The sequence below is a fragment of the Canis lupus genome, chromosome 22 (assembly GCF_003254725.2).
Source record: "Canis lupus dingo isolate Sandy chromosome 22, ASM325472v2, whole genome shotgun sequence".
Lineage (NCBI taxonomy): Eukaryota > Metazoa > Chordata > Mammalia > Carnivora > Canidae > Canis > Canis lupus.
The window spans coordinates 9,861,132-9,882,141 of record NC_064264.1 but is presented as its reverse complement, the minus strand read 5'-3'; the positions used below and the strand labels follow the sequence as shown (position 1 = coordinate 9,882,141).

At 44.9% G+C, this 21,010-nt stretch overlaps 1 long non-coding RNA gene across 2 annotated transcripts in view; it reads right to left on the bottom strand.

Annotated features, from left to right (window-relative positions):
• Positions 1-859: 859 nt before the first annotated feature.
• The window catches only part of LOC112678810 (uncharacterized), a 36,738-nt gene continuing 16,587 nt past the window's right edge, over positions 860-21,010 (bottom strand). For both annotated transcript variants that reach the window (XR_007404924.1, XR_007404925.1), the window contains exon 3: positions 860-1,225. This is a non-coding gene — a long non-coding RNA (uncharacterized LOC112678810). The remainder of the gene's footprint in view (positions 1,226-21,010) is intronic.

The following is a 21,010-nucleotide window of genomic DNA, read 5'->3' as shown; positions in this document are numbered from 1 at the left end:
TGGCCGCTGGCATGGCTGGCTCCATCTACGACCAACATGGCTAGTCTCCAGGCCAAAACCCAAGCCATTGGCACAACCAGCATCCACTTCCCAGCCTCTGCCCAGCGCCCACAAGCCGCCTCTGAGCGCCCCTCTTCCTAGGCCAGCCACTTCTACTGTTTACAGGTCTCTCTCCAACCCTTTGCAGGCGTACTCCTGATTGGAAAGCCTGCCCCTCTACCCTCCTCCCTGTCTCCAGCTAGACTCACTCATTTTTGCCCTGGAAGACTTGGCTTAGTTAGGCAGGAACCACCAGGACCCAGAACTTCCCAGGCCACTGCCCCACGGCACTGAGAACATGCATGTCTTGCCACTGATCATCTGATAATGTAATTATTTACATTCCGTCGGGGCTGTATCCCCATACTGAACATATGCGAGCGCACACGGGTGGTGCTGAGGCAACCTGCGTCCCTACGTGTTGAGGAAAGCTGAGCTGGCTCGCGGCCAGGAGTCCTTGCCAGTCTGTGTAACTTGCACTTTCCAGATTTTTCCGCTGGGGGAAAGAGGAGGGAAGAGGGGACTGAAGTGCTTTGTCTCCCCTGGAAACCAGCATCCCAGTCTTCACCCAGCAGCCAATGCAAGGGCAATTTATCCCTGCCAGGAAAGCACGGGCAGCAAGCCACAGAGCCGCTTCTCTCCATCCACAAATTAATGATCATTCCCGGTGTTAATTCCATAAATAATTCATGAAGTCAAATATAAGGTATCTCTAAGCCCCCACCAGCCATACTGTGCGGCCTCACTCACAGGAGACATTTAAACACAAACCTGGAAGCCTCTTTGGTTTGCAGGAAGTTCTGATAAGGCTAAACGCACATTAAATTTAGCCAAATGCCCTTTATTCCATAAATATTCATTGAGCACCCTGTCTGTGCCAGGCATGGTGTGGGCTGAGGCTGAATAAAGGGCACACAGTCTCTCCAGTAAAGGACAGAGTCTCTCCCTTATGGTTGACCAGGAGAAACTCAGAAACATCACAGAGTGTTAGCACTGAACAGACAACACAGGGAGGCCGAAGAGTGTAGAGGTTGAGTCTCTGTCCTCTGGAGTCCAGCAGACCTGGCTTCTAACCCCAATTCCTGGCCAAGTGACCTGGAGCCAGTTCATCTCTCCCTAAGCCTCAGTCTCCTCATCTGTTGGGTGGGTATGATGGCAATGATAGTCTCCACCTCATAGGGTTGGCCTACAGAAAGAAAGCAAGTAATGTGAGGCATTAAAATGATTAATATTATGATATAAAACACACTCTGGGGGACGGGGGGAACCAGAGAAGGTCTTTTGGAGAAGCTGAGTCCCAAAGGATGCATGGGAGAGGGTACGGGAGATTTGGAGAAAGAGGAGCTACACAATTTCCAGAGCCCAGGGCAAAATAAAGAGGCAGGTCCCCTTCTTCAAGAAGTATTGAGACTTTCAAGACAGTGACAACAGAGCGTTAAAGCAAGCACAGGGTCGCTATAAGCAGAGATTGTCGTGCCACTACACAGCCGGTGAAGCCAACCCGAGGAGAAGGTATGTTCCCCACAATCAAGCACGAGTCACGTACTAGGACTACAGGGGTGGCGGCTCTGGCTCACTACAGCCTGAGTTTTAAGCCCCAGTATGAATGCAAGATGCTTCTGACTGAACTACATCCGCTCTGGCTGTTGCATCGAGGTTTGTGCATGTGTGTGAATGACATCACTGCACCCCTCACTCCTCTGATGCTGCCTACAAGCGAGAGAAGGCACAGGGCCACTTTTCCAGGTCCCTCACAGGCCTGGGATTCCTGAAAGAAATCACTGGGAATCCTGGGGTTTGAGATCCAGGCATCCTGGGTACCAGCCCCAGGCCTCGCTCAGGGCAAGTCACCTCCATCGCTGGTCACCAGCTCCTCATCTGTGTAGTGCAGCAAGTAGACTCATTAATCTCTAGGATTCCTTTGGATAGAATATTGGACCTTTCTGTGCAATAGCAGCAGGAGGAAGAAAATAAAAGTCTGCAAAGCCAGAGTAAAGTAATAATAATTTTAAAACAAGCTATATACCTGCTGACTTTTTAATATACCATTTCTGGTCTGGGAAAAAACTGTATTATGCAAAATAAAATGCTGTTGAAAATTCCCATAATGTTCCCATATGCATTTCATTTAGCCGGTGTGGTGTATATCATGCCATTAAGCCTCTGTGTAATAGGGGTTCTAGAGCCTAGAATCCCTGGTAACAATCCATTTGGACTGCTCGGCGTGGGGGGCACATGTTTCCTGTACATCACTGACTGGTTTTATTGCTTAGAACATTTGCACAAAGTCAAACAATTACCCCCGAGAGATGGATCATTTGCTCCTGCTTTTCCTCACCTGAAGTTGCCATCCTTTAAACTCCCTTCTTTGGATAATCTCCCTGACTCACAGCTGAAACCATCCATGGAGCCACACGCCCCCAGGAACTTAGATAGACCCCAAAAGGCAGCCAGGACCAGGGTCTTCTCCTCTGAAAACTCTTCTAAGCAATTGGACATCTTAACATTGGTTCTCAAACTGGAACGTACGTGGCAATTTCCTGGATAGCCTGTTAAACGTGATTGCTGGACACAGCTTCCAGAGCTTCTGATTCAGTAGAGCTAACAAATTCTCAGTGATGCTAATGCTGCTGGTCCCAGAACCACACTTGGAGAACCACTCTATTTGAGAGGAAACAGTAGCAAGTTCCTAGTCCACTTGTAAGATGGACAATTTCTAAGATATGATCAGATGAAAGCTCCCCTCTGTGTAATGAATGAAGGGCAAGGCAGTCAGAAATTCTCTGAGGCTGGGTTTACCCTCAAGGGGGCATCAGTGTCTCCCAACTAGGTTTCAACCTCCAAAGAGACAGGTATTCTTCTGGGGGCCATTCATTTCCGGGTATTGGGCTGGTGGGTGGGGGGCCCACGGGGAAGAAAGTGCTCACAGAAGGTGTTCAGTCTGCAATGGGAAGAGGCCCCACTCTCAGCCTCAAGTAGAGACACTCTCCCAAGGCTCTACCCTGCCCTAAATCCTGAGCAAGCAGCATCGGGATCACCTGGCTAGTTAGAAATGCACAATCTCAGGCCCCAACCCAGATCTCCTGAGCCGGATCTGTATGTTCAACGGGATTCCCAGCAATGTGTCTGCACATTATGGTTTGAGAAGCACTTCCCTAGAGAACATGGCAGTGGGGAGAAATGCCTCTGACAAAAGGGGGCAGATTTTCCAAGAGTGCAGTTCCTTCCATGTGAACTTGAGCCTGACCAGAGTCTAGCTTGGAGAGAAGGAGGTGGAAGGGAGAGGACATGCACATAGAGTAGCACTTGTCTCTATCTCCTGGTCCAGACCTAGGGAGGCCTGTGATGTGTGACATGCCGAGGCCTGACGAGGAGTTGCACACTCAAATGCCAGGAGGGTAACATGTGATCAATGCATGAATCAGGTGATGATGCCTTTGACTTACCAGCTAGAGGCTTGCAGCTTTGGAACTTGGAAAACACTGTGCTTGCCAAACAGAAGTGTTAGCCGGCTGGGCTCCATCTGCAGGCTACCAGTTTCTGATCCCTGCCCCACAGTTTTGGCTAAAATACACTGGCAACCTACTATACACCAGGCATGTTATCATTATTTCCATTCTACACTTGAGAAAACTCAGGCAAAGGCAAAGGAAGTAATTTACCCTCCTCCAATTATGCAGCTAATAAGGAGTGGAGCTGGGATTTGCATGGGGCAGTGTGGTCAGAGGGCTAGACAAGAAGGCCTCCTGTATAGAAGGCCACACCTGTGGGTAGAGAGTGGCATCTATCCTGAAGGTAGGCAGAAGCAGATTCTTTTAGAAGAAACCAGCACCTGTCAGGTGGTCTTAGGACAAACCTATCATTTATTATCCAAAATAGGATGTTTGGGAGAATAAAAAAAAATGTTAATTCTTATTAACTATGCTGCACAATAGATGTAAAGGCAGAGAGTCCAATGGAGGGCTGAGGGACTGAGGGACTCAGTCCCCCTCTGATTGGACTGAGGCTTAAACAAAGTCTCTGCCACTCTAACCAGGGAGACAATAGGAATCGAAAGTGAGGATGGGTAACCCATGCCTTGGAACCAGACCATCCAGTTGGTGGTGCTGGGATTTTTCTCAATTTCTGTCTGTTTGTTTTAAGATTTATTTATTTATTTATTTATTTATTTGAGAGAGAGAGCGAGAGCACAAGCCAGGGGACGGATAGAGGGAGAGAGAGAATTTTAAGCAGACTCCACGCTGGGTGTGGAGCCCTACGTGGGGTTCAGTCTCACGACCCTGAGATCATGACCTGAGCCACAAAACCAAGAGTCGGGCGCTTAACCAACAGAACTACCCAGGCACCCCTGCCTGTTTTTCTTTTATTACCCACAAAATCCAGTAAGGGCTTGTGAAATGCATCCCTCCTCTGGAGCCGCCTCCCCCCTAGTTAGATAAACTAAGCAAGGGGACAAAGTAGGGAGTCCAGTCCTCCCCTTCTCCCCACATGGCGACTCCTCCCACTGTTGTCAGCCTTGGAGGGTCTGGTCTTACAGAGGAAATTTTACCTAACATTACAATCTCCCCCCCCCTAAAATCTCTATAGCAAGGCCCTCATCCCGGAATCTGCCTCTAGACTCAAGCAAATAAATACCTTGATCATTTTCAAAGAGCAACCTGTGTCATTGTGCCCTCACCACAATAGGGAGAGAGGTTGTACTACCCCCATTTCATATCAGAGGCTCAGACAAGAGCAGTGAAAGCGACCAATTCTGAAATGGAAGCAATCAGACCTAATGAAAAGCAGGACTGATTGGGCTGGGTCCGTTAACTGAGAATAATTACCGGCTCCTTTTTTTTTTTTTTTTTTTTTTTAAGGAACTCCCACAGTGACCGCTGGGTGGTTCCTCTTGAGTAAATAAAATGAGTGAGGAAGGATTTTTGTTTTGTATGGAACTGGCCTGAGGCAGCAGGTCCACACAAGGGAGCAGTGCCTGGGTCGTGCCTAGCCCTGGTTCATCTTTCTTCTTTATGCAGCTGCCAGCAGATGTCCTTCCCACAGCAGCCCCAGCCATCCAGATGGCACGAGAGTCTAATTGCCATTGTTAGCACGGATGGTGCATTCCAAAAGAGGAGAGAAAATCAGCCAGGAGAGAAAATATCTCTTCTCTCTGAGGAGCCACCTACTGCCTTCGTTTAATACAGATGAGCATCCCGCTATGCCACTCTGCCATCTGTGTCTGAGGGAAAGGACTAGAAGCCCCTTCTTGCTTCGGGAACCATATGGAAGCCATTAAGAAGGATGTCCTTGCCACTCATCGGCCCAGGGCTGATGAAAAGACATTAGTCCCCCAAAACTAAAAAGTCTGACAAGACCAAGTATTGGCGAATATGTGGTGCATCAGTATCTCTCGTACGTCGCTGAGGAGCCTGCAAATCAGAACACCCCCTTTGGAGAATCTGTACACCGTCTAGTAAAGGTGAAAATATCCACTTCCTGTGACTTTTGCAATTACACTCTGAGGTATGGACCCTGTGGAAATGCACGCCTAGGCATGCTGGGATACACAGACTAGAATGTTCATGGTAGTGTCGTGCATGGTTATCACAAACTTGAAACGACCCAAATGTCCATCAGCAGTAGACTAGATGAATAAGTCACAAATCAGTGCCATTGCTATTGTTATTATACAGCAATGAAAATGAGTAAGCATAATCTTGAGAAAAAAAAAAAAGCAAAAGACAGAAGAATGCACACAGTATGATTGCATTTATATAATGTTCCAAATCATCAAAATACCAGAAACATCCAATACTACCCCCTATTGCTTTGGGATGCATTTGTGTGTAGTAAACATTAACATAAAGCAAGGAAAAGTATTACCCCACGTGAGTATAGTGTGTATAATTCTAGGGGAAGGAGGGAATTATGACACGGTGGGAAGGGTTGGGGGATTGTATGTTAGGTACTGGCAGCGTCCTATTTCTTGACCCGAGGAAGGTGGTACCCGGGTGTTTGCTTCTGTAGATGTACGCCTTGTGCATTTTTCTGTTGATATGTGATACTTCATACCCACACACAAAAGAAGTTTCAAAAAGAGAAAAGAAAGAAATCTCCCCAGGCCTGATGGCAGCTGCCCCCTACTGGCACCCAAGGAAAGTGCAAGTTGGGATGGTGTGTCTCTGGAGAGCCCAAGGAGGGGAGAAGGGATGAAAGGCACAGGAGGGGCGCAGCCTCAGGAAAGTCCTCCCGTATCCCTTTTGGAATTTTTTAGAGTTCTATTCATGAGTTGTTAACCATTTTGTTTAGCAAATCGGTTTATCCCAATGACGTCTGTGGAGGTGGCAGATGGTGATAAAGGAACCCCCACCCTCCAAATGCAGCCAGGGCCTGTTTGCTCACCCTCTGCTCTGGCATGGGCCTCAGTTCCCAGGGCTCAAAGAGTCAAAGAATGGGAAAGGGAGGGGAGGGAGCGAGGGGCAAACTGTGTGGGCAGCAGGCGGCGGGGTCTGTGGGGATGGATCGAACAGTGGCCTTTACAACAAACTGCAGCCCCAGAACTGAGCCTCGTCCTTTGCTGTGAGAGCCTTACAGACGCATGCTAATATCAAAGCCTGGGGAACCCAACCCCAGCCACTAAATAGAATCAGTGGGGCAAGAGCCAGAGGTGTCCCGGGCAGGGAAGCATGGAGAGCATGAGTTTGTATGAAAATCCAATGAAGAACTAGATGACAGTACGTATAAGAGCCAAGAGGCTAGAACTCTCTGCTCCCTGTTGTTGTCAATAGCCCCATCTGGTCCCTCCACTGCAGAAGAGTTTGCAAAGCAAGGCCTCTTCTAGGGCCTGACAGTTCCTCTGAAAAGGAAAAGCCAGAGCAGACGTTTTCAGGGGCTTAAGTCCAGAGTGGGACGGGCGGGATGAGACAGTGACAATGAGATGTAGTTCTATTCTTTAACACTGGGGAAATGGCATAATGGGCCTATTCATTAATCAGGTTAAAATGTGGTCTTCCCTCTGCGTCTAATGTTAGTGACAACCCAATTTAATAAAAAAGGAGACTTATACAAGTCCTTGGGTCTGAGCTCTAAAATGACATTTTGCAGCTTGTGCCTTTTGAAATCTGAAGATGTTTGGATTTCCAGATAATCTAACAAAGGCCTCTCCCATTTCCTGAAAGACTACATCAAGGACCTTTGAAGCTGTTTCTAATTTGTTGCCTTGAAAGGGTTGCCCCTAAGTAAGATAACGTTCCCAAGCCCAAGGTTTCAGGAAGATGTTCTGATCCAAGAACAGCTATAAGAAATAGATTAAATATAACTCTCCATTTATTCACCAGATATTTATTAAGTGCTGTCTAGATGCCAGGCCTGGGGCTGGCCACTGTGGCTAATGTTGGATGGAGCTGCTATCTGGTGGGGAAGGAGGATGACACAAGGGTCATACGATGGGATGCTGAGCACTTTGATTCAGGAAGCACGGGGCACTATGGGACCACATGAAAGGGTCTCCTACCAGGCTTTGGGTCTGGGAAGGCTGCTTAGAGAAATGCCATACAAACTGAGCAGTGGAGGGTAAACAGAAGCCAGCCAGGGAAATGGCATGGGAGAGCAGTGTTTGGGGTAGAGGGAACAGCATATGCAAAGGCCAGAAGGTAGGCAACAGATGGTGTGCTCAAGGTACAAAGCCAGAAACTGAGGAGTATAGAGAAATGAGGCCCTAGAAGCAGGAGGCACCAGGTCATCAGAGGCCTCATAGGCCATCTGAAATAGTCAGACTTTGTTCTAAGTGCATGGGGAAATCTCTGCAGGGGTGTGAGCAGATTGCTAGATTAGAAAGATTACGTTGGTGGCTGTATAGAGTGTGGATTCGAGGAAAACAAGACAAGCGTCATGGAGACAAGTTGTGAAGATGTTTCTGTTCCCAGATGTGCAAGGCTGGTAAGCTCAAGCAGGAAGTGAAGGTGGCATGGAGATATGTGAGTGGGCTCAGGGAAGAACTGACGGTTCTTGGTATACGGAAGGGGAAGAACTTAAGGCTGCTTGACTTCACTACTTCGGTGAAAGGAAATGCTTTAGAATACAAAGCATCCATATCTAATACAAGTAATCAATCATTTCCTTTTAAATGTGGTTGTGCACCTACTAGGTTAGGCCTGGACCAATGTTAGTGAACTCAGTGATGCCAATAAGATGCTCAGCAAGCATGCCAATATGGCACCATCCTAGGCTAAAAGACAGGGGCTCTGAGATCAGACTGATCTGGGTTCAAATTCTGATGCCACTTGCTCTCCCTGGGACCAGAGATGAGTTATTTAGTGTCTCTACACTCATCCTCTTATCTGTAAAGTGGGAGAACAGTGCCTGCCTTGTCGGTTTGTTGGGAAAATTAAAGTGGGTAACACCTGTAGAGTCTAGCACAGTACCAGGCACAGAAGGTTTGTCCGTGAATGCCAGCTACTGTTATCACTGGTGGTGATGGTGATGGTGGTGAACTTTTTGGTGTTGCTCCCATAGTTCTAAAGTCAATGAATCCTGTTTTAGCATAGCACGGATAAATCCCATGCAGACGTAAGAAGGTTGCTCCCTGTGGTTGCTAGGCAGGTGAAAGTCAACACTGCCATCCCAAGTGCCCAGCTGACAATGTAACACGTTTCAAAGAGACATTGATTGATCAGACCCTTACAGGCAAGAAGATACGGTGAAATGCCACCAGCATCTGTACAGATGCCTGAACATGATGGTGACAATGACATCTCTGAAATATAGATAACTTTTTCCTCTCAGTTCCCATACCCAAGAAGATACACAAATGGGTCTGAACAGCTTCACTGAGTCAGCATGAGGCTGTGCACCAATAGTAAGAAGACTGAGAACACAGCCTAGATTGCACAGAATGTTCCATGCATGGCGCTTGCAACACTCTATAGTAACACTGAGTACTGAGAGCTGCCCCAAACGCTGTTGCCTAGGCAGCAGAGCATCCAGTGATGGACTGTGGAACAAGGAAATAGGAAAACAGATCAAGAAAAGTGGCATGACCTTTGGGAGACTGAAAAGCAGAATGAGGCCAGAGCTGCATTTAGCTCCACACTAAACCAACACTTTATAGACCAGTAGTTGGGTCCGACTTTCTTCTTGGCTTCACTGTCTGCTGCTTTAATTTTTTTTTTTTTTACTTTGCCAACAACAGGTCAAAACAGATCATCCTCAAATGCTCCAACATTGAAGCAAATCAATCTGCAGCTCAGCCCTGTGGGGCTGAAAATGTATGGAAGAAGTATATAATAATAGCAATGTAGTAGAAAAATAGTTTGAGATTTTAACCAAGGTTCTCATGCTCGCAATACCCTAGTTCCCTCTACCCACCCTTCTCCCCCCAAGCAAACACTTCTGAATCCAGATCTTAGTGCCTGAGGAAAGGGATGGTGCAGCAGAAATGCTGAGAGAAAGAAAAAGTCTATTCTTGATTTGGGAGTTTCAAATTTGAAATTCATAGCTGAGATTAAGACAAAGACTTTTGCATTCCAAAATCTTAGGAGAAAGCTATTGTCCTAAGGGGCTCATACAGAAAATGTGGGCAGACAGAGGGGAACTGAAGGTACCTGACCACACCCCCAGCAAGCACTGGTGGGGAGGGAACAAAAAAGATCCCACAGTGATTCTACAGATTTCAGAGCTTTCCAGGAGAAGCCAACCCACTGGTAAGGCAGTGGCCTGGGATGGTGGGGTGGGACTTATAGGCAGCCGTGCCTGAAAGAGACATCCAAAGCTCCCAGCATGATGTGGGGGGAGAGCCAGATCTTCCATCTGTGCAAGAAAAGAGCAAAAATAACCAAGTAAAAGACAGATCTGGAAAGGCCTTGCAGGTCGGAGGAAAAAATATGGTCTCCATCTTAGCTGATAGAAGCCCAGAAGGCTGATGGGCATATAGAATGGGAAGTGGGCAAGAGATGACCATGACCAGAGACCAGATCTTCTCCCCAAGGATTCGGGTGGGCTGAGACCCTGAAATGATAGAGGTTAAAACTTCCATTATCGGGGCACCTGGGTGGTTCAGTGGTTGAGCATCTGCCTTTGATTCAGGTCATGGTCCCGGGGTCTTTGGATGGAGTCCTGCATTGGGGTTGCTGCAGGGAGCCTGCTTCTTCCTCTGCCCATGTCTCTGCCTCTCTCTCTGTGCCTCTCATGAATAAAAACATAAAATCTTAAAACAAAACAACACAAAACTTCCACTATCTGGCAATTTGAATGAAGGAAAGAAAAAAAAGTGGGAGGGAAAGGGGAGGGTAAGGAAGGAGAGGGAAGGGGAGGAAAGAGGAAGAGATGAGAAGGGAGATATTAAGCTTAGGTATAAAAAAAAAAAATTCCCAAAAATTTAATTTAAATTTTTACACACCTGATTGTGTGGCATCACTGTCATTATTAGTGGGTTAATACTACCCTTTTCTTTGTAAATCACCTACTATGTGCCAGTCACTGAGGGCGGCGCATTGTACCAGGCATTTTCTAGAAATTTCCCTACTTATTCCTCCAAATAAAGCTCTGAGGGGCCTTATTATTCTCTCACTTCTACAAATAAGATAACCAAAGCAGAGATTTGAGTATTTATCCAGAATGTCACAACTATTTAGAGTCAGATCCAGGATTTTATCCAGTTCTCTCTGGCCACTGGGGCACAATCAAGTGGCTTTTGCAGGATAAAGGGACCCGGAACAACCAGGCGCTGCAGGGGTAGGAGACGGAGGGGCAGAAATGTATTATCACACGGGGAGGCATTCCTGGCAAGGCTGTGCATCTTCCCTTCACTCACATAAATGGGCTCACTTCCCTGAGTGGCCAGCACCCGGGGGGGGGGGGGCAGCATCAGTGAAACATAGGGTCTTCCCACACCAGCAGCTAGTTTTCCATAATTTCTAGGGACCACCTGCCCATAAACATTCATACGTGCTAAGCCCATTCTGGGAGAGGTGGGTCCCGCCAGCCTCCTGATGACTTCCCATGAGTGCCCCTGGCGCGGGCACCAGCCAGGACAGACCCAACAGCAGTTCTGTGTGTCTTCAGAGATCTCACAAATCCCTGCTCAATATGCATTTAGGGATGATTTATCACTTGCTCAATGGGCTGATGGTTTCCTGTGCTCTTTGATTTCAGGCCTCTCATCCTGCCTAGTGGAACTGATGATGGCAAGGCAGCCGCGCCCTGACGGAGGAAGGGAAGCAGCTATTTCAAACTTGTGAATAAATAATCTTTTAGGTAACAGATTTGAGCTAAAAGGAGATTGTTGCCCTAAACAGAGTCAATTATATACAGTCAGGGGCTTCTGTAGTGTATGTCTTCTGCACACAATGAGGAGTATTCCAATTAGGAGGCGGTGGTTCTTACGCCAGGATATTTGAGGGCCATCTGAAGGTTGCAATTCAGACTGCGTGTATTCAATGCTTAATTGTCACTATATCTAACAGTAAATCCCTTATCTTCCAAATTAAATCCTCCCTTCTAAATCCTAAAACCAATATCTTAAATCCTTTTTATTTTTTTTTCCATTTGCTACCCCTCAAAATCCATATTATGTTGATTCTTCTTCCTCAGTAATCCCCAGAAGTGTCCCTTCCCTGCTCCCTAGTTAAACCTTGCATTCAAGTGCAAATCTCTCCCTGGAAGAACAAGCAGTCTGGCCCCTTTGGCCTGTCTCTCCCTGGTTTCCTTTTCTGCCTTTGCTTTTCTAGGAGGGCCCGCTTTACCTTCTTTCTCTAGGACTGCCAAAGGCAAGATAAGCAATTCCCAATGGTGACTCACCTTTAGAACTACTGTACCCTCTCCTGCCTGGGACTTGGAGGCACCTGCTGGTAAACAAGATACATTATCCTCCATGATACATAGAGTCCAATAATACCAGAAGCTTTTACTGAGCTCCTATTCTATGCCTCACTGGGCATGAGGCCAGGATTGATGATGGATGGTCTATAACTCTTCATGTTCATCCGCATACAAACACACACCCAGTAAGCCCAGTCAGGAAGGGGGTAGGCCTACAAGCCTCCAGAGAACCCCCTACATGCCTGCCTGAATACAGGTAGTCGGAGTTGCAACCCTCAGATGGCCCTCAAATATCCTCGTGTGAGAAAAACCACCTCCTAATTGGAATACTCGTCTTTGTGAGGAGAGGATGTGCATTACAGAAGATAATAGCAGTTTATAAATGATTCTGTTAAGGGATATAAAAATAATAAAATGCGAGCTCACATTTAATGCCTAGAATATGCGAATGTTCACAACAGCACGTAAATACTAACCCAGCTCTTGGCTCAGGAAGATAATCTTCCTCACCCTCTTTACTTCCATTTTAGCACTTATTCAGGATGAAATGTACTTGAGAGATAACTTACCCAGTTCCCCACTGGACAGTGAGTGAGTTCCTCAAAAGCAGAAACTGTTTAATTCGCTGTAGAGTCCCCAGTAGCCGGCGAAGTGCTGTGTCACCTGCCAAGAAGTATGTGCTCAACAAATACTTCTTGAACAGCTGAATAAACAAGTGGCATGCCAATAGAGCAAATGAGATGGGTGAGGAGGGTCTTCACAAAGCAGAGAAGGCCTGTGCTCTGCAAAGGTTTGCAGCTGTAAAAGTTCACCAGGCATTTGAAAAATGCCCATAACCAATGCAATGGAGCACCAGACTAGTCAGGGGCAGAGAATCAGACTGGACGGGCAGGTGGGGCCAGGTATTGAAGGGCCTCATCCTCTAAGGAGGCTGGATATAATCCTGTCAATGAGAGAGAACCTTAGTGCTCTCTCTTCCTAGAGTCCTCCAACCCCCTTAAACAATCACTCTCCTCTGACAAACATATCAACATGTGACACCATTTCATTAAGGAGAAGAGAGGGGAATGGAAATAAAAGTTCCCAAGGTTGACACTCAACAACAACAAAAAACAAACAACCCAATTTAAAAAGCGGGCAAAGGGGGATCCCTGGGTGGCGCAGCGGTTTGGCGCCTGCCTTTGGCCCAGGGCGCAATCCTGGAGACCCGGGATCGAATCCCACGTCAGGCTCCTGGTGCATGGAGCCTGCTTCTCCCTCTGCCTATGTCTCTGCCTCTCTCTCTCTCTCTCTCTGTGACTATAATTAATAAAAAATAAATAAATAAATAAAAAATAAATAAAAAGTGGGCAAAGGATTCAAACAGCCATTTTTCCAAAAAAGACGAACAAACAGCCAAGGAATGACTCAACATCACAAATCATTAGGGAATTGCGAAGCAAAATCAGAATAACACTTCACACCCATTAAGACGGCCACTATAAAAAAAAAATAATAATAATAACAAATGTTGGTAAGCATGTGAGAGATTGGAACACTTGTACATTGTTGGTGAGAATATAAAACGCTATAGCCATTGTGGAAAACGTTATGGTGGATCCTTCAATATTTCCACATAACATTAACATATGAACCAACAATTCTACGTCTATATACTCAGAAGAATTGAAAGCAGAGACATGAGCAGATATTTGAACCCCCATCCTCTTAGCAGCACTTTTTGCAATAGCAATAAGTGGCAACCTAAATTTCCATCAACAAATGTGCTATATATATACATATATATATATATATATATATATATATATATATGTACAGATACATACACACACACACACACAATAGCATATTATGTACCCTAAAGAGGGAGGAAATTCTGAGACAGGCTTTCAACATAGATGAACCTTGAAATATTATGCTAAGTGAAATAAGCCAGACATAAAAGAAAAACTATTATATGCTTCCACTTACAGGAGGTACCTACAACGGTCAAATTCATACAGACAGGATCTAGAACAGAGGCTATGAGGGGCTAGGGGAAAAAAGGAATGGGGAAGGCTTTTTGGTCTTTTTTTTTTTTTTTTTTTTTTGGTTGGTTGGTTAGGTTTTTTTAGGTAATCTCTACACACAATATGGGGCTCAAATTCACAACCCTGAGATTGAGCCATACACTCTACCAACTGAGCCTGCCAGGCACCCAAAATGAGAAGTTTTCATGGGTACAGAGATTCAGTGTGAGCTAATGAAAAAGTTCTGGAGATGGATAGTGGGTGTGGCTGCACAACAATGTTAATATATTTAAGACTACTGAAATATGCACTTAAAATGGTTAAAGTGATAAATTCTATGACATGTATATTTTGCCATCATAAGAAAATAAAAATTACAGAGTTCCTGAAGACTTGATTTTCTATGACACAGTGAATTCAAGTGACTAGGGACATCCCATGGCTTGCCAAAGTCTCTCATTTCTCCTCCAGTTGTAACACGGGTACCTGCTATTTTGGGTATTCTCTCTCTGTTATCCACTAAATCCCTTCACCCCTTGCAAACTCTTAATGAATGTGTATCTTTCCATGACACATTCTATTCATCTCTCAGCCTTGAAAGGCTTTCCCATAGCTCACCAGGCTCTGAGAGGAAAACATGGCATCTCTCACAGTTAGGTGGGCCAGGTTCCCACTAAAGTTTCTAACTAAATTATGGCATCTGCCTAAGCTGCTAAGTCTTTGACCCTGGGTGTTCGGAATACACAAAAAACTGTCTGGAGCCCATACATAAGAGGTGTGGTTTCCCTGCCTATAGATGGGCAGGGGACTGTTGTGAATCTTTTGAGCAAAGACTTCCACCAATTTGTGAGAGGAAGAAAATGTCTGTCTCTTGCCCTCAGGAAGCATCATGTCTGACCAGTCCTCTGAGAGGTTTCTAAGAATAAGAGCCAAGATGGTGGTAGGGGTAAAGCAGGAAAGCAGAGAGATACCCTCAGGGACTTTGGCACAGCGCTTCCGGTTCTTTATATGACATATAGTCAGTCATAGATAATCATTTGAAACATAAACCGTATTTCCAATAGCCATACTTTCTGTCACCCAAGGCAGATGAGAATTCTATTTTTGCTTCCTTGGGGAAGGCCTGACACAGAAGAAAATGAGAGCAATAGTTTGAGAAAAAAAAGGTTTTAGGTTTCAAAAATCTAGGACTTGAGGCAAAAACAAAAGATCCGGGATAAAATATGCTCAGTCAGAGCCAGTTTCTCCTGTTCTAGAAAGTCAGATGAGGTTTACGCCAGCTGAGGAAAGGGGAAAGAAGGACTGGAAGTTGAGCACCTCTGCATCCCTGAGGACTTTGTCCCCTGGCCCTGCACGAAACAACACATATCCCAAGAGAGCCCAGCACTCTGCCTGCTGCTAGGAGAGACCCAAAGATCTAGGAAGATCATTGAGTCCCCACAGCCTGTAGAAGACAGGAGCAACAGAAGAAACATGCCATGTGGGTGTGAAGGTAGGTCTTGGTCAGCTTTGTGAGTTTCTTTCGCTCCGAAGTAACAGGGGAGCAACATTCACCCTCGAGTATCAGGGTGGGTGGGGAGAAACAGAGAGAATCAGACTGGGAAAGGTTATAGCTGGGACTGAGTCCCCAGGAGTGATCCAGCTGGACAAATGACTGGTCACCACGTTCACCCGAGGACGTCCCATCAACTGTGTGGGGCAGATGACAACCCAGAACCAAGTGCCCCCTCCTACTTCTGTGACGTGACACAAAGCCCCTTTATCTGCCAGCCCAAATTTAGACTCAATCCCAATAAAGGGAAAAAAGACTCTCAACTAATTTAGATTAAGTTTCTATCTCTTGGTTCAATAGGGATTCAAATGAGAAAATCTACAGAGGCACCTGGGAGGCTCGGTTGGTTGAGCATCTGACTCTTACTTTCCACTCAGGTCATAATCTCAATCAGACTCCCGTTCAGCAGGGGGTCTGCCCCTCTCCCCATTCATGCTTGCTCTCTCTCTCTCTCTCTCAAATAAATAAATCTTTAAAAAGGAAGAAAAGAAAGAAAAGAAAAGAAAGAAAGAAAGAAAGAAAGAAAGAAAGAAAGAAAGAAGAAAGAAAGAAAGAAAGAAAGAAAGAAAGAAAGAAAGAAAGAAAGAAAGAAAGAAAAAAGAAAGAAAGAAAGAAAGAAAGAAAGAAAGAAAGAAAGAAAGAAAGAAAGAAAGAAAGAAAGAAAGAAAGAAAGAAAGAAAATCTGCTACTGTAGGGTAAACAAAGTAAGCCACATTTCTTAAAGAGGTGAGTTTGTGGCCTATGATATGAACCCCCCTAGATATTATTATGCATATTGCTTGTCAGTTAATAATTGGTGGAGTCACATTTTACTCAAGGGTTAAGTTTGAAAGTTGGCCTGTGAAGTGAAAACCAAGTATATTCACAACTACTCTTGAAAAATGTCTTGATTTATCCAGAAAATATAGTATTGTGCCACTATTCAATACATTCAAAGGAGCCAGCTTTTCTTCCAGGTTGGAAACAGATTGCTGGTTTGTATTTTCCAATCAAGCACCAAATATAGTACTGGCTTTTGTTTAGAAGTATAGTATGCCAAAAAAAATTACAAATAAGGTTTTTTTTTATTTTCTACTGCTAAAAGCACAAGCATGTTATATTATAATTCAATCACACAAAAGAACTAAGACTTAGGTAGGAAAGCACGGAGCTGAGACTTCCCATTGTCCTTCAGGGCATACTCTCACGAGTGGCATGGAAATAAAATTTCACCCACAGCTTAAGTTGCCATTTTCTGCTTCTCAGACAACCTAACACTGAATTCACATGAGTCCTCTCCACATATGTTTTGTGTGTCTGTCACCTTTGAGCCTGACACTTAGTGGTGGAACCTGCGTGAAACAAACCTTCTGGAAACTCTATGTCAGCTGTAACTTCACACCAACCTTAAGGCGAGACTTAGTTTTTCTTCACATTCACCAAAAGACTCATTCCAAAGCACTAGTCAGGCATGTTTTCCGGAAGGTTCTGCATGTGAATCAGAAGAAGGCTTTACATCACATAGTGCACAGCTTCATGCCAAAAATGTCCACGAGACATCCCTTCTCAGGCCTTCCTCTCCATCTTAGAGCAGCCCGGTCTCCTTTCTCCCACCACCACCACCACCCCCTCTCACATTCAGGCTTTCTGCCTCTCTGCCTACCTGCCTCCTCATCCCTGCTCTTTCCCTTCCCACATTGCATTGTCTCTCCACCTTCCATATACAGTCTTTTTTTTTTTCATATACAGTCTTTTTTTTCCTATTTCATTTTTTAACCCTTTATTTTTTTATTATTTTTTTAAATAATAAATTTATTTTTTATTGGTGTTCAATTTACCAACATACAGAATAACACCCAGTGCTCATCCTGTCAAGTGCCCCCCTCAGTGCCCGTCACCCATTCACCCCCACCCCCCACCCTCCTCCCCTTCCATCAGTCTTTATCGATTCAAATTTATAAATCCATTCAGCCGAAAGGCCCCTCCACCTACCAGAACCCACTCTCTTAAAAGGTAAAGGATTATGTAGAACCATCCTCCCCGGTTCCACGTCTGTTATGTGATGGCTTATTATGAAGACAACCTGGAATAAATTCGCCATCTCAACAACCACCATTTATTAACAAGCTGAATATGCTAAACACTTTATACGTGCTATCCCAATTCCTTCCTAACAATAACTCCAGAGTATTCTCCAATTCACAAACATAGGGACGAAGGGTCAGAGAGGTGAAAGTCATCTGTTTGGTCCCGTAGCTCAACCTAAAGTCTGTAGGTGTATTCCCACAGTACACTGCCTTCAGCCTGGGGAAGAGTAAAATGGCTTCCTTACCCAAACTTCCCTTTCATATCCGATTTGTCCATCAAATTTTGCAGTCAAATGAGGATACAACCTCACTCCCAGGATCATGGTACCCAAGAGAAGAATTGTAGCAAAGGCTGTGAGCTAGCTGACCCAACCTTATCTGTAGACTTTCCAGTTAGGGTTTAACATGTGACACAACTCTGACCAATGAGATATAAATGGAGGCTGTTGGCTTGGGCTTCTGGGAAACCTTCCCAAAAGGAACAGACTGGCTCATTCTTCCCTCTTCTTCCTGCCTGAAACCCAAATGGCATGCTTAGCGGTGCAGCAGCCATCTTGTGATCACAGAAATGATACGATGGAAAGAACTTTGACGATGTGCTTGAGATAAATTTCAGCTGTGGACTACCAACCCTGGTCTGCTTTTCATGGGAGAAAAATAAACTCATTTGCTAATAAAGCTACCAGTAAGGCTTTCTGGAACTTGTGATCTAACGCATTCCTAACTGATCCAACCAGTCTGTGAACACTTTATAGTTAATAATGGGTCTATTTCCTTCCGTAGGACACCCCTCAACAGCCCTCACTAAGCCAAGGACTGACCACTGGGCTGCCCCACTCAAACACACCTTAGGATCTTCTGGCCTCAGATTTACAACAGTCAAAACGGTCCTACCTGGGGTGCGGAGTAAAACTCATTTAGCAAATATTATATCTAAATTAATCAAAATTAGACAGGCTGTGCCCTCGTGGAGTGTATGATTAAAAGGATTAAAATAATGATACGCTCATGGGAAAGTTCTTTTCACATTTCCATAAATTTTGTTTTTAATGGCCAGCTCCCCCTGGGTAGATGGTGTCTCGCCTCGGTCCCAGGAGGGCTCCTGATGCACAATGAGTTCTGAACAGCGGAGTTAAGATCGGAAAGAGAAATTCTGCTGTGTCACTTTCAAACCACTAAATGGGTTCCCTAATGATTCTTGGCCAGCAGTTTTGAACATCTAAAAACCAAAGGAGACACCAAGTCTGCCGAAAAGAAACCAGCAGGTTGGCAGGTTAGCAGCCACTGCTCACCGCGAGTTGAGCATCAGCGATGGTGTTAATAGGAGCCACACCAGCAAGTGGTAGTGTTTGCTACTGAGAAAGGCCTTGAAGGGCACTGAAGAACCCTTGGCCTTTCTGGGCACCCCACCACCCAAACACCAGGCTGAATGTCACGGGACTTGCCGTGCCACATCGAGGCATATACGTATCAAAAATTTAGACATTAACCCCTATTTACAACATTTGTTCACAGCATACGGCCGAGAACCTTTTTAGTAAATCACTTGAGATAAGCTGTCTGGCCCCAAATGAAAGATGTTTGCCAATTTCTTGGTAGGCAGAAGAAGAGCTCTTTATCAAAAGCATATTAGCATATTTTGCCTCATTAATAACTTCACTGCAGCATTAATTTGCCTAATTATCGCATTTGGAATTCAACATGGTATCTAATTAATTCCAAACTTGAAAAACAAATCCAGAATTATAAAGCACACCGACATGCTTCTGCTTTATCATTCCCTCTTTCCTCTCTGTCCGTGTGTTCATGCAAGCGAGGGTACATGTGCCCGCACGTCTACTCAGTGGAATCATATTCTTTATTCTGTCCCATATAATAAGCATTCATTATTTTAATAAAATGTCTTCCTTTTTTTAAAAGATTTTATTTATATATTCATGAGAGACACAGAGAGAGAGGCAGAGACATAGGCAGAGGGAGAAGCAGGCTCCATGCTAGGAGCTCAATGTGGAACTCGATCCCAGGACTCCGGGATCATGACCTGAGCCAAAGGCAGATGCTCAACCACTGAGCCACCCAGGTACCCAAAAAGTCTTCTTCTAATGAGGCAATTCTCTCCTCGACCTAGCAGTTTGGGTTTCTGAGCCAATGTCAGCCCTCTTGCTCCCATTACTTTTGCTCTCTTTCAGGAATATATACTTCAGGAGCAAAAAGAGATTACAATTTTTTAGGCTTAAAGAACTGTGTCATTTTCTTTCTTTACCAGCCAGTGCCTTCAGCGCTAAGTAAACTAACGGTATTTGTCCATATTTTCTCCTCCACGCGAAGCCCTCCTAACCAATTTGCAGGAGCCCAAAGTAAACATTAGTCAACACTATCAAAAATAAAAATCAGAGCATATTGGCCGACCCTTCCTGAAAGGTTTGAGTTTTCTAAAAATAAAACTGCAGGAAACTTTGGTTCAAGGCTCAAAACAACAGCTTTAGACTCAACAATAATATCCTCTCCTTTCACCCGTGGCCTCTAACTTCTCACAAGAATATCTGATTGTAACAATAGGCCATATGCTGCCATTGTGGTGGAAAGATACAGAAAAGACTTAGATCTACATGACATTATAGGCAACACAAAATAGTTGTTTAAGTAAATGGTCTCCTCCGCTATGCTGGCATCAAGGCTATTTTTAAAGCATAGTGAAAGCTGCGGCTAAGAAGTCAGGTCAGGTCAATGTACTAGGGAAATTCAGATTTTAAAAGGTGCTGTTAACTGTCCAATGGGAAATGCAGTTCTGGCAATCTGAGATGTAAAAGTGGAGCCTGCCGTCTTCAGGTAATTCATTCTAACTCAAAGAGCAGATATTTATAGATTATGAGGCATCTCCTGCTATAGGTCAGATCCGCACCAACAACAGTCTACTTCCCTTGGCAGATAATTTCCTACACAAATGCATATTTCAAGTACTCAGAAGCTACATGCGTAGTGTTTTTGTTTCCTCTACACCATGCTTGTGACCAAGAAGAGTCCGATCCAATGGTTCATCCCATGAATAACAACAATGACTATGAAAACAATGGAATTGCTCTGTGAGTTGACTCCTTCTTTGTGGTATATCTAAGGTCAACATGTCCTTGAACCTTCTGAGACCACTTCCAATCTGTCCCAAATGAAGAGCCATAAAACCAGGCTAGCAAACTTGCACCCTGTGTGATCCTGTGTTAGGAGGACCTATTGAGGTCTCGCTGTCTTACTATCTTAGGATCAGGGGTAGATCACAAATTTTTCAGTATTAAATTAGGACGAAGACCTTGGAAAAACACGAGTCAATAACCCTTCAAGAGAAGCATTAATCCATTTCAAGTCAATCTATGAAATAACACCAGAGTCAATCCTTCCTGTCCTGGAGCTAGAAGACTGATCATCTGAATGCTGACCACTGTAGCGCCAGGGCCTGCCCTTTACCAGAGATGGGCTGACCAGGCACAGGCTCTGGCTAAATCACTAGTAAAAGGAGGGAAAATGCATTAAAGGCTCTCTCGTGCTCCTCT